A 12,169-nucleotide genomic window follows, 5' to 3' on the forward strand; every position below is an offset into this window, starting at 1 on the left:
TGCATTTGAAAATCAACAACAGGTGTAAAAAAAAGAAAAACAGGAAAATAACGGCTACTTACAGTCTTTTTGTAATGGTAAAATCCAAGTAAAGGAGAAAATGACATGGAAAAAAAAAAAAGAAATAATAAGATAAGTAATGTGTATCTTTAATCAATAGTGCGTATATGCATGGCGATAGTTTTGTTTTTGTTTCGTTTTTTATTTTATTTTGATTCGTTTTTCAATTACCAATAAACGTAGACGAGGTTAACTTTTAAGAGAGATCCTAAGACCTTATGTTTTTTTGGGTGTTGTAAAAGAAGGTGGAGGCAGATAGTGTCGAATGCGTTCCCCAGATCCTGTGACACCGGAGAACCTTTTTCTCTCTTGTCCAAGGCTTCTCCATTTTTCAGTAGAGTATAATTAGGCCGCACATTATAAATGCCCTTTAAAATTTTTGAAGACTGCTCCATTTTGTAGTCAAGCTCCTTCTATATACTGGAAAAAAACAAAAATTCTGCCCACTAAGGCTAAACGTTTTGCTGCATTTGAAAACTAAGAACAAGCGTAAACAAAAAAAAAAAAATAGAAAGGAAAATAACGGCTACTTACAACCTTTTTGTAATGGTAAAATCCAAGTAAAGTAGAAAATGACATTAAAAAAAATAAATAAATAATGAGATAAGTAATGTGTATCTTTAATCAATAGTGCGTATGTGCATGGCGATAGTTTTTTCTTTCTTTCTGTTTTTATTTTATTTTGATTCGTTTTTTAATAACTAATAAACGTATACGGGGTTAACTTCCAAGAGAGATCCTAAGACCTTATATGCTTTTTGCTTTTGTAAACGAAGATGGAGGCTGATGGAGTAGAATGCCTTCCCCAGACCCTGTGACACCACAGCACTTGTTTCTCGGCTTGTCCAAGTCTTCTCCAATTTTCAGTAAGGTATAATTGGGCAGCACGTTATATATGCTCCTTAAGGTCTCGGTAAAGGAAAATGAGGTGTCCGCGGAGAAAAGGAAATTATTGCCGCTATTTTTCGTACAGGAACAAACTGTATGTCATAATATAAAGCCCATAGGTTGAATTATTTGAATAAACTTTTGGTATTGATGTTGCCTTTTGGTTTTGAGCCCTCAAACTCAGAACGACTAAGTCTGCGACAGAAGTTCCTGCCCCTTCATTTTATTGCGAAAATAAACGCACTTTGTTGCATTTTTTGTCACAGATGAATGCACTCTACTTATATTGGTTGCACATGACGTCACAAAACACTAAAGAGCCTTTTTGAGTTTTTATCTTGATCAGCTACAAGAGGTTTTAAAAATATATCTGTTTGCATTTTTTCAGCTCGGTACCGTGCTTCGTTTCGAAAATAGAGCAGTTTAAATTTCAGAGTTTTTTACAGTGCGTGACATGTTGACGGCTTTCGAAAAAGTTTCCAATTGCATAAAAAAAAATCGATTTCCGTCTTGTTTTGGTGGCCTAAACAGCCAAAATACTAGGAGACGTGGCTATACGAATGTTTGCTTGCTCATTATACAGCAGAAAGTGTTACAGACAGCCCAACTAAATACCTGATGTTTTTAAAGGTTTCCGTCCATGTTGGTGTACTTCGGCAGTACACCAACATGCACCCTGCTAGCAGAGCCTTCCTTTTGCTTGCTCGATTTTGGCGTTCTCGAGAAAGGCTCTGCATGAATCGAGTAAGATCATTTTTGAGTATGCGCTGCATGTTGCCAGGATTCAGTCTCGAACCCAAGTCTAATATGCCAGATCTCGCCGCCATCTTGGTTTTTCATGGTACAGCGGGCTCAATTATAACCATCGGTTTGGTCACTTAGTTGACGCTTGCACTGGAAAAAGCGGTTTGATGAGAGAAAACAAGATTGACTAGTCCAGAAGTACGGGCTTCGGCGGCTTCAAAGAGGACGCGATTCGGGCAGAGCCTCCTTTTCTCCTCCTCAGTAAAGAAAAAGACAAAAGGAGGCTGTGCTTGCAGGGTGACCAACATGGCGCCTCCATACAAAACTCTACAAATTTAAGTGATAAATTTCGCCGAATAACTCAAGTACGGAATACAGAGACTTGAACCCTTTATTTATTTATTCCTCTTCTATGACATATCCATTTCTTGACTCAACTTCTGAAAGAGTTGAGCGATTTACGTTTTCACTTGTGTGCAACCCAAAAATATCATGTGAGGAATTTTTGGTATGTAAAGAATTGAAGGAAATATCACGCACCAAAGTCGAAACTCTCATCTCATACTTAATTTGGGCAGAAAAAGTGCCATAAAATTAATCTCCAAAGGAAAACGAAAAATTCATCACACGGTATTTGGTGTAGTACAATCATTTATTAGAACTGAAAATTTGGAAGCGATATCTTAAAGAGAAGAAGTTGAGAAGTTGTGATTTTGTCGTCAAAGTAAACCTCTAGAAAATCGAGCTTGAAGATTTCGTGTGCAGTTCACGGTCTGTTCAGCGTTTGGGCACGTCCTAAGGTAGCAGATGGCGCGCAAAGGCTGTCAATTCACGTGTGTTTGACATGATACGTCAATCATTTTTAGCGCGCAGATTATGGCGGGAAACAAAAAAGCGGAATTTTAGCGGTTTTAAAAATTAATTCATCAGATATTTGTTTTCTGAAAATTTACTTTACAGCTCACCGATTCAAGAGATGGGAAAACAAAAACCAAAAAAATAAATAAAATAAATTGAGCGAGACTCCCAATTTTACCTATAACGAGACCTTAAAAAAACTTTGACGACTGCTCCACTCTGTAGTCAGGCTCCTTCTATATACAGGAAAAAAATGTTTTGCCCACTAAGGGCCGAAAGTTTTGTTGCATTTATAAATTAACAACATAAGTATGAAAAAAAAAAAAAAAGGAAAAAAGGAAGAGAACGGCTACTTACAAACTTTTTGTAATGGTAAATTCCAAGTAAAGGAGAAAATGACATGAAAAAAGGAAAAAAAAAAGATATGCGATAGTTTTATTTTTCTACCTTTTTTCTTTCATTTTGATTCGTTCTTTATGAACTGCAGGGGAAATCCCAAGATCTTATAATCTGGTGCCACTGCCGAAACTGTTTCCCTCTTACCCAATGCTTCTCTGCAATCGTCCGTAAATAGGGCCGTATAACATAAATGCTCTCTCAAAATATAAATAAATAAATAAATAAATAAATAAATAAAGCTTGGGAGACTGCTACACCCTGCTCTTCTCTCAATATGCAGAGGGGAATGTTCTCCCCACTAAGGGAAAAAATGTTTTGCTGGGATCATAAATTGAGAACGAATGTTTGAAAAAAAAAAAAAAAAGAAAAAAGAAAAAAGGAAAATGACAGCAGTAGTTGTGTGGGATCATTTAGACCCAAGACCGTCGTTTCCACGTTGCATAAATTAGGGCTGGGCTAAAAAAAAAAATTAAAAAAAGAAATTAAATTAAAAAAATAATGGGATACACGTCACGTACGTACACGATGGTTTTTTTCGTCAATGACAATGTCAAAAAAGGGGTCATGCATAAATATGAAAAAAAAATGGGGCAAGTTTCAACACAACCCTAGCTCAAGAACAAGTGCAAATTTTTGGTGGAGAAAAATATTTTCGTAATTGTTTGAGCACACGCTCGTGCAACGAGTGTGTGGCACATAAGATAATAGAACTGTGTTCGGCAATCTCCTTCCCAGATTCATTGGGACACTGGTCGAATCCAAAAGGGCCATAGTAAATTGGTTGTTGAAAAATGGTTTCATTTCCTTGCATTTTCGAACTCTAAACTCAAAAATCGTGACTTTTTCTGGATTCTTATGTATACGAAGTTGATCAAGAAATAAATCTTTTTACAACTTGCGAGTTCGGTAAAGTTTTTGTTTTTGAAAATACTGCAATTGTCACTTGCGTGACACACCAGATACTGAAATCTGTTTTGATTAAAAAAATGTCACTTGTTATTTTTGATTCTCCGCAGTGTAAGGGTTTCGAGTGTATTAGATGTGGTTATACTCACGTGTATTGTCTTGCGAGTGAAAAGTGAACTCCAGTGTTCTTGTTGATTTCTAACCTTCTCCCCTCAAGCACGCGCAGATATTTAGCCGGAATCAGAGTTTTCTAGTTCCGGTTTTGGATTATTCCAGAGCGTTCAGCGTCCGTTCCGCTGGAAGGTAACGGAGGCTCTGCTAACGAGATTGTGTGTGTATATTGTTTTATCGGTGAATATTCTGGCTTAGAGAGAGCTCTGTCCTGCTCTGGAGAGTAAATGAGAGATTTCAGAGGAGCAAATATATGATCTAAAGAGAATAAACCAATCTCAAAGACACCAGATAACCTCGCCAAAAAACCAATGAGAATCAACCATGACCTTATCGATAGCCAATGCAGAGGAGAATTGGTAATTGGCTCCTAAAAAAGTTATAGGCCCATCATACCTTGAGGAACAAAATAAAGCTTTGTCGTATCAAAAGCGCAGTTTTTGCTCACTGTTTTTCACGAGACCACATCATGTCTGACAAGAAAGAACAAGTAGTACCGATTCCAAAACGCACTCGGCCATCCAAACCTCCCACCAAGACAAGTAGAGGAAACAACGCTCTGCCCATTCTCAAAATAATAGAGGAGATAATGGAATTACCATCCCTGTCGCTCATCCTACCTACACCCACTGAGCAAGTCTTGGAGCAGGGTGACCCGCTCTCTCCTTATCTTTTCACAATTGTGGTGGAAATGTTAGCAATTGCCATTCGACAAAATGAAGCGATCAAAGGGATTAACATTGGAAACGAGGAAACAAAGCTCTCACAGTTTGCTGACGACAAACTTGCAGACACAGATTCGGCCGTAAAGCTATTTGAAATATTAAATTCATTTGAAATTATTTCCGGACTCAAGATTAATTGTTCGAAATCTAAAGGCATGTGGATTGGTTCATTGCGAAATCATAAAGCAAAACCGCATGGTATTAATGGACTGATGAGCCAATAAAAGCTTTAGGTGTATATTTTACATATAATCAGAAACTGCTTAAAGAAAAGAATTTTATTGAGCGTTTGGATTCAGTTAAAAAAACTAATTAATATCTTGTCGTCTAGAGGCTTATCGATTTACGGAAAGGTGACAATAATCAAATCTTTTCTTATCCCTAAGTTTGTCTACGCTTGTTCAGTGCTACCGACACCTAAGGAACTGATAAAACAACTTAATAAGTTATTGTTTAAATTCTTATGGAAAGGTACAGATAAAGTAAAAAGAGTGTCAGTAATAAACGAACATGAGAAAGGAGGTTTGAGAACGATTGATCTTGAATGCATGGTCAAATCGTTAAGACTTGCTTGGTTGAGACGAATTTTTAATGAGACCAATGGACCATGGAAAAGCTTCCTACAACATTTTGAGCCTCTTAGGAGGTTTCTTTTCTTTTTTTTTTTTTTTGCTTGCAATTACAACATATCTGATTAAAAAATTCCTTCTCAATTCTATTATGAACTCTTGTCTTGGTGGTCAGAGTTCCGCCAGACTTTCGCCACAGAAAAGGATTGGACAAATATTATTTGGAATAACTGTGAAATTAGAATAGACAATAAGCCCGTCCATTACAAAAGCTATTACGAAGCTGGAATTGTATTCACCCAATATCTTTTGTTTAATTTAAATGTTGCAGATGCCTATAATCACCTCTCGAACAAAATAAATAAAAGAAATATTTTACAGTTGGCGCGTCTACGTCGGTCTATTCCATCACCTTTATAAGATAAAGATTGCCTTCCATCAATTAATCCTCCAACGTTCCTAATTGATGACAACATATTTGACGTAACTACAAAGTCAAAAGAATTCTATGCGTTACTTATCAGGGAAAAAGTACAACTTCCTTATATTGCTTATAAATTACAGAGCGATTTTAATCTTACTAATGACCAATTGAGACAAATTTTTCAGTTACCACATGCCGTAACTCTTGAATCGTATGTTAAGGCTTTTCAATACAAAGTTCTCAACTCAATTCTTTATACAAACACCAAATTATATAAAATGGGCTTTAGAATAAATGATCTATGTAGTTTCTGCAAAGGTCAGCCTGAATCACTAAATCATTTTCTTATCCACTGCCATTATTCTAAGCAGTTCTGGAACGATTTTGAAACTTACTGGTGCATTATTTCGAGTAAAGGGATCCGTTTTTTAATGCAAAATGTGCTTGTTGGAATTATCACTGAAACTACTGACCCTTTACATATATTGCTGAACTATTTTATAACAATTGGAAAGCTTTTCTTGTGGAATTGCAGAAATAACCAAACCAATATTCAAGGATTTCGAGCCAAAAAAATTGTAGCAAAATTTGAAACTAAAAAAATTATCAATAACAAAGACTTCTCAAGAAAAAAATGGGTACTGTCTCCGTATCTTTCTTAGCTCACTCTTCCTGTCATTATGCCACTTTTTTTTAATTGTGTGTTTATTTATTTATTTATTTTTCGCTCATTAGTTTCTGTTGTTTGTCCGTAAGCAGTGTAAGTACTACTCTGTAAGTGTAAGTATCGTATTGTAACTAGTTTGTAAGTAGTCGAGTTCCTTATTTACCATTGATGTAAGTAAATTTGTGTAAATGATGTAAGTAATTGTGTAAGTAGTGCTCTTTTTGTTGAAATAATATACCAATAGGGGAAGTGTGGTGAGCGAACCCTCATGGATGAACTCATGGGGAATATCTTCAATGACTGGCTGATGGAATTTGATGCAACGTGCCCTTTTCACGGTTGTCTGTTGGAGCTCGTACGTCAAATATCCCAAGTACCAGTGCACCTTCTTTGCAAGCCAAAAGGAAGTACACCAGTACTTACAAGCAGTGGAGAAACAACGGCACAAACACCTCGCGACGAAACCCGATAAAGATATTCCAAATGGCCAAAGATGCTGCGTTACTGCAATAAAAGTGCACAAGACCTGGGAAGAATGTTTCTCAGCTTTCGGAGCCGCACATGCCCCTACTTCCAATGGCTAGCGCTGAAATCTTCCTGGTACAAAGCGATTCTAGACTTCACGCTGGAGAAACTGAATACCCCACAACATCATCCTAGATACCCTGGCTTAGCTTTGAACCACGCATGGTGGCTTACCAACCAAAGAAAGAAGCAGAAGGCCGCACCATTTCGAGATCACCCTTACACGCAGAGTGGAAGGTCGTTCGAGAACAAACACCAAGCACCTTCAGCGTTTCAAAGGGCCTGTTACAGGGCCTAGCGCCAAGCCGATGGACGGTTTTCAAAGACAGATGAACTGTGATTCCTCCATCTTGTAAATGTTTTAAATGGTTCAAAGGGGAAAAAGAAGGTTTTGGGGAAATGCTAAAGTGTATAGATTTTCGAGCAAAATATTGAACGGAGGCTCAATAAACGCTAACGCTTGGACAAGTGTTTTATGAGAGAGTTTTTAAACACATCGTTCAGGTTTTACAATATTTTCCAGGTTGGATCTACTGAGTTTGTAAAGTGTTTCGTCTTCCGTAAGCAAGAGCTTACGTTTCTGTCCTTTATGTTCCATGGACATAACGTCGAGGACTGAGCACGCTCCGTTTTTTTCTCCGCCGGCAACAGAGGCACCAATACCAGCACTGTCACTAGGCCGTACGATCTTACACACAGCATTTTTTTTCTGTTAGGCGATAACTTTGTTTTACAATCACAAATTGATTCGCTCGAGTGTTTAGTTTACTTTTTTTTATGAATAACAGACAATGCATCCCATGCTTTACAGTTACAGGCAAACGGGAGTACATGAGACCAATAACTCTTTCATGCTTATACCAACTATAGTTGCAAAACCTTTAAATTAAAAAAAAAAAGTAAAACAACAGCAAGAGTAGAGTTTTGTGAATGTAATGCAACAGCAAAGGAACCGATACCCGCTGTTGGTGTCTGCGTTGTAACCGTCGACTGTCCCGCGCACGTAAGGAAAACGGTAGTCACCCTCCTTTCTGGCATACTGAATATTTTGGTGGAATTGCGGGTCTGAGCTGTCGTCACCTGTATTCTAAAACATTTCTTCAAATTACTTTGTTCTTCTTATGTGCAATTCAGCCATCGCAAGCAACTCGACGCAGTTTGTGTTCATCTAACATTAACCATTACATAGCCTCCTTTGAATGGTTAACATTCAAACGCCAACCGCAAAGAGGTTCTGCGTCCAGCGTGTCGGCTTTGATGCGATTTAATGCGCAAGTCTTGATTGCAAGCTGAGTGAATGGTGATTTGTTGGAAGGGATTTAAACGTGTCAGCTTGTGAACGACTCGCTGAAAGGTGAGACAACCTTCGAGCAATTATTTAACGTCATCGATACAATACACTTCTAGTTCCTCTGTTATATTGAACTTAACGCCCTTCGCTTTCTTTTCTGCATACCATTTTCCGAATTGTTGTGCATACCATTTTTCGAATTGTTTTTTCACTTTCTTTGCCATTCTCGCTGTCATATAGTATTTCATGGGAGGCAGTTCATTATTGTAATTCTAATTGTCAGTGGACATCAATTCGTTCATTAACATCAAAATAACTCTCCTGATCTTGAAGGATTTGGAGGAATAAGGTCCTAGTTATCTGGTTCTTTTAATTGCCTTTTGGGAGCTTTTTTGAGATTTTCTAGCTAAGGGTGCAGTTCCAGATTTTTGATCTAATCCTGAAAACGAGGATCTAAGTTGGTTTGTTCTAGAATAATTAATAAAATAATTACCAACAGCTTTTCGGGTGTAATAGCTATGTATTTAAGTTGTAGGCGTAAACAAATCTGCGAGATTAGACGGAATAGAACTGTTGGAAACATCAAGCATTATAAGGGAGTATATTTTGAAATAGAGCTTGTTAATCGCAAAAATTCATTAAACAGAGGAATAAAGTTATTTACATGGTTATCATACATTTTTAGATTTACTTCATAATTTAGTCGTTTTTGGTGAGAATGGAAAATAACGAAGTCAGTCTTTTTGTATGTTAACGGGGAGTTTATTTGAGTTTAACCAGTCATAGCTATTCAGTAATTCCTCTTTCACGATTGTTTCCAGTTATTTAAGACACTAGTTAGAATAAAGCAAATTTGTATCATCATCAAATAATTATAAATAGCAACATAGTTTATTTGAAGAATTACAACTATCACTTATATAAATGAGAAACAATAGGGGACCGAGCAAGAAACCTTGTAGGAGGCACAGTGTTTATCACTCCTCGCACCCCGTAGTGCCAAAGTTTCCGCAGGAAGATTTGGTGGTCGATAGTGTCGAAAGCTTTTTCAGTGCAGATCAATAAAAACTCCACACGAAAATATTCCCGTCATGCTTATTGAAAACCTATTTCAGTCATTTGTACACAACCCTTTCAAAAATTCGAGTAAATATCGAGAGAAGGGATATCGGCCTGTAATTACGCGGTTCAGTTTCATTTCCGTCTTTAAAAACAGGAACAATTTTGGCATGTTTTAACTTTGACATTCTGTACTGATTATATTTATTGGAATCGCTAACGGTTTAGCAATTATATGATGCGCACATTTTAGCAAGCGCGTTGGACTGGAGTATAATCCACGTGCTTTATTGTAGGTGTCAGCTTAATTTCACATTCAATTTCAGATGCGTGAACCAGTTTGAACTCAAAAGAACCATTATAACCCGTTATTGGCAAACAATCTGTGAAATGTTTTTTTTTTGTTTTTGTTTTTGATTTGTTGGTTTTATTATTATTATTATTATTATTATTATTATTATTATTATTATTATTATTATTATTATTATTATTATTATTATTATTTATGTATTTATTTTTTACCACGTGGTATGTTTGATGCAAGTTTTTGACCAACCGATGCAAAATAAGTATTTAATACAGCATTCGCGATTGGATCATGGGATAGACCTCGGTAACTCAAACGTTTTAATATAGTTGTTGATTTCCTTTTTTTTTTTTATTGTTGATAAGATTATTTATGTCTTTCCACTTCTTTTTCCTGCTATTGATGTTTATTTGAAAATTATTATGATAATATGTTTTATATAAATATTTCAGAAATAAATTTTTGACTCTAAGTCAATCTCATTTGAATAGATTTCCTTGTTTCTCTCGTTATCCACGGTTTAGATTACATCTTAGATTTACGCTTAGTTATGGGTTTTAGAGAAGCGTGTATATCTTGATAAGCTTATTTAAATTAATGTTATAACATCTCGAGAATTGCTTATCGGCGTCTACTACGTTTCCGGAAACAATTTTTGTCCAATCAACTTTTCTTCCGAGAAGCGAGAGTAGTCACGCACTAAAGTTCTGTAATGATTTATTAATTCCTACGACTGAGGCAAGAGTTCCAAGCAACAAATGACAGACCCAATGAAAGGAACATACCCACCAGATAAGTTACTTTTAGTATTTTCCCTCCATTGTGGACATGTTTTAAATTTTGTTTTTGACGGGGTAGAAAGTCCACATTCTATCTGAAGGGAGGCATTCACCTCAAAATTGCTCGTTTGAATTGGACATACAACTCAACACGTCCATGAATTCATCGACGCGTGTTATATCGTTGAGCCATTCTCCGGAACGAAATCGAGCGACACGGAAACTATTCTGGAAACGAAAAATGCCGTCACGATCGTCAAAGTCACTGTTGCCCAGAAGACGATTAAACGCCCGTCGCAAACAGTGGGTGAGTGCATGTGCTATATTTTGTCCGCGTAAAATCGGCCCAACCTGCTACACGAGAGTTTGATAGACGCGCTCACGGACACCCATAGCTTTTGATTTCCGTTCCACTACGGGCTTTAACTCCAATTCTATACGACCAGCTGAGGACTGTTCCAGACCCCCGCCGCCATGTTGTTCCGCACTAGAGGCAGAGGTTGCTGGGTTGGACACCTCTAACTCTTTCACATCATCGTTCATTTCTACAACAAGACCACCAACGTATAAAACCTTTTCTTTTTTTTTTCTTTTTTTATTTTTTTATAACGCTAAATACTTGTAACTGTTTGAGGAGGATTGTGGTGAACGCATATTTGCATCATTTCAAGTGAAAAGAAATTCACTGAAGGTTGAAAATTGATTCCGAAAATTACCTTTATAGGCTGAAAGCACTTACTGCACATCGCTGAAAACGTACTTTCGTGGGCGTGGTATTTGCATAAAATTCCTCCGTAGACTCAAATCGCACAGAATTGTGTTTTCCCTCAAACTATTCGCTTGTTTTCACTTTCGCTCAGACATATTTACCTTATTTACACGCCGAGCGAATTTTTTACTCCTCTGGGATGAATTTTCCGTCAAAAAATCGGTAATTTTGGGTGATTTTGGCCAACGTTAATTATAGACGTTAATTATAACTGGGTTGCCAAACGCAGTCGGAACCTGCGTCTCATTTCGTCGGAACCGGACGACATGGCGCAATTTTTTTACAATTTTCGAAATGTTTTTTTATCAACAATGATATTGAATGTAAGGAGAAATGTAGACTCGGAAAAATATCCGAGTCCCAGATGGGATTTGAACCCACGACCCTCCGTGATCTAGTCGGATGCTCTAACCACTGAGCTACTGGAGACTCTATGGTGAGCAAGGGTCAATTTGGGTTCAAATCCCATCTGGGACTCGGATATTTTTCCGAGTCTACATTTCTCCTTACATTCAATATCATTGTTGTTGTTTCATCGTTAACACACTCACTTTGGAGGTTGGTTGGCTGCATCTTGATATGCATTAATGTGACAGCGCGATGCTGTTAGTGAGTTTCAAATATGCTAGTCAATACTTGGCTGTGTAGCCGCGCGATGCGGTTCCAGTCGAGACCCACAAATTGACCCTTGCTCACCATAGAGTCTCCAGTAGCTCAGTGGTTACAGCATCCGACTAGATCACGGAGGGCCGTGGGTTTAAATCCCATCTGGGACTCGGATATTTTTCCGAGTATACATTTCTCCTTACATTTAATATCATTGTTGTTGTTTCATCGTTTTTTTATCAAAGACCTAAAATCAACGCTAAACAAACAATCTGATTCCATCCGTGCTAAATTATTTGTTTAGATCAGGTTATAAAAGCTTATTGTTGTTTATTCTTCTAATTAATTTATGTCCCCCATTTTTTACAAATATTTTAACGCTTATGTTACATACTTTACTGCCTTTTTAGTGATCATGGTAT

General features: G+C 37.2%; 1 non-coding gene across 1 annotated transcript; it reads right to left on the minus strand.

The window, feature by feature from the left end:
- Positions 1-11,497: 11,497 nt before the first annotated feature.
- Trnas-aga (transfer RNA serine (anticodon AGA)) lies at positions 11,498-11,571 on the minus strand. The gene has a single exon. It is a non-coding gene; the product is annotated as a tRNA-Ser (tRNA).
- Between the last annotated feature and the right edge of the window lie 598 nt (positions 11,572-12,169).

Source organism: Montipora capricornis, chromosome 7, assembly GCF_036669925.1.
Source record: "Montipora capricornis isolate CH-2021 chromosome 7, ASM3666992v2, whole genome shotgun sequence".
Lineage (NCBI taxonomy): Eukaryota > Metazoa > Cnidaria > Anthozoa > Scleractinia > Acroporidae > Montipora > Montipora capricornis.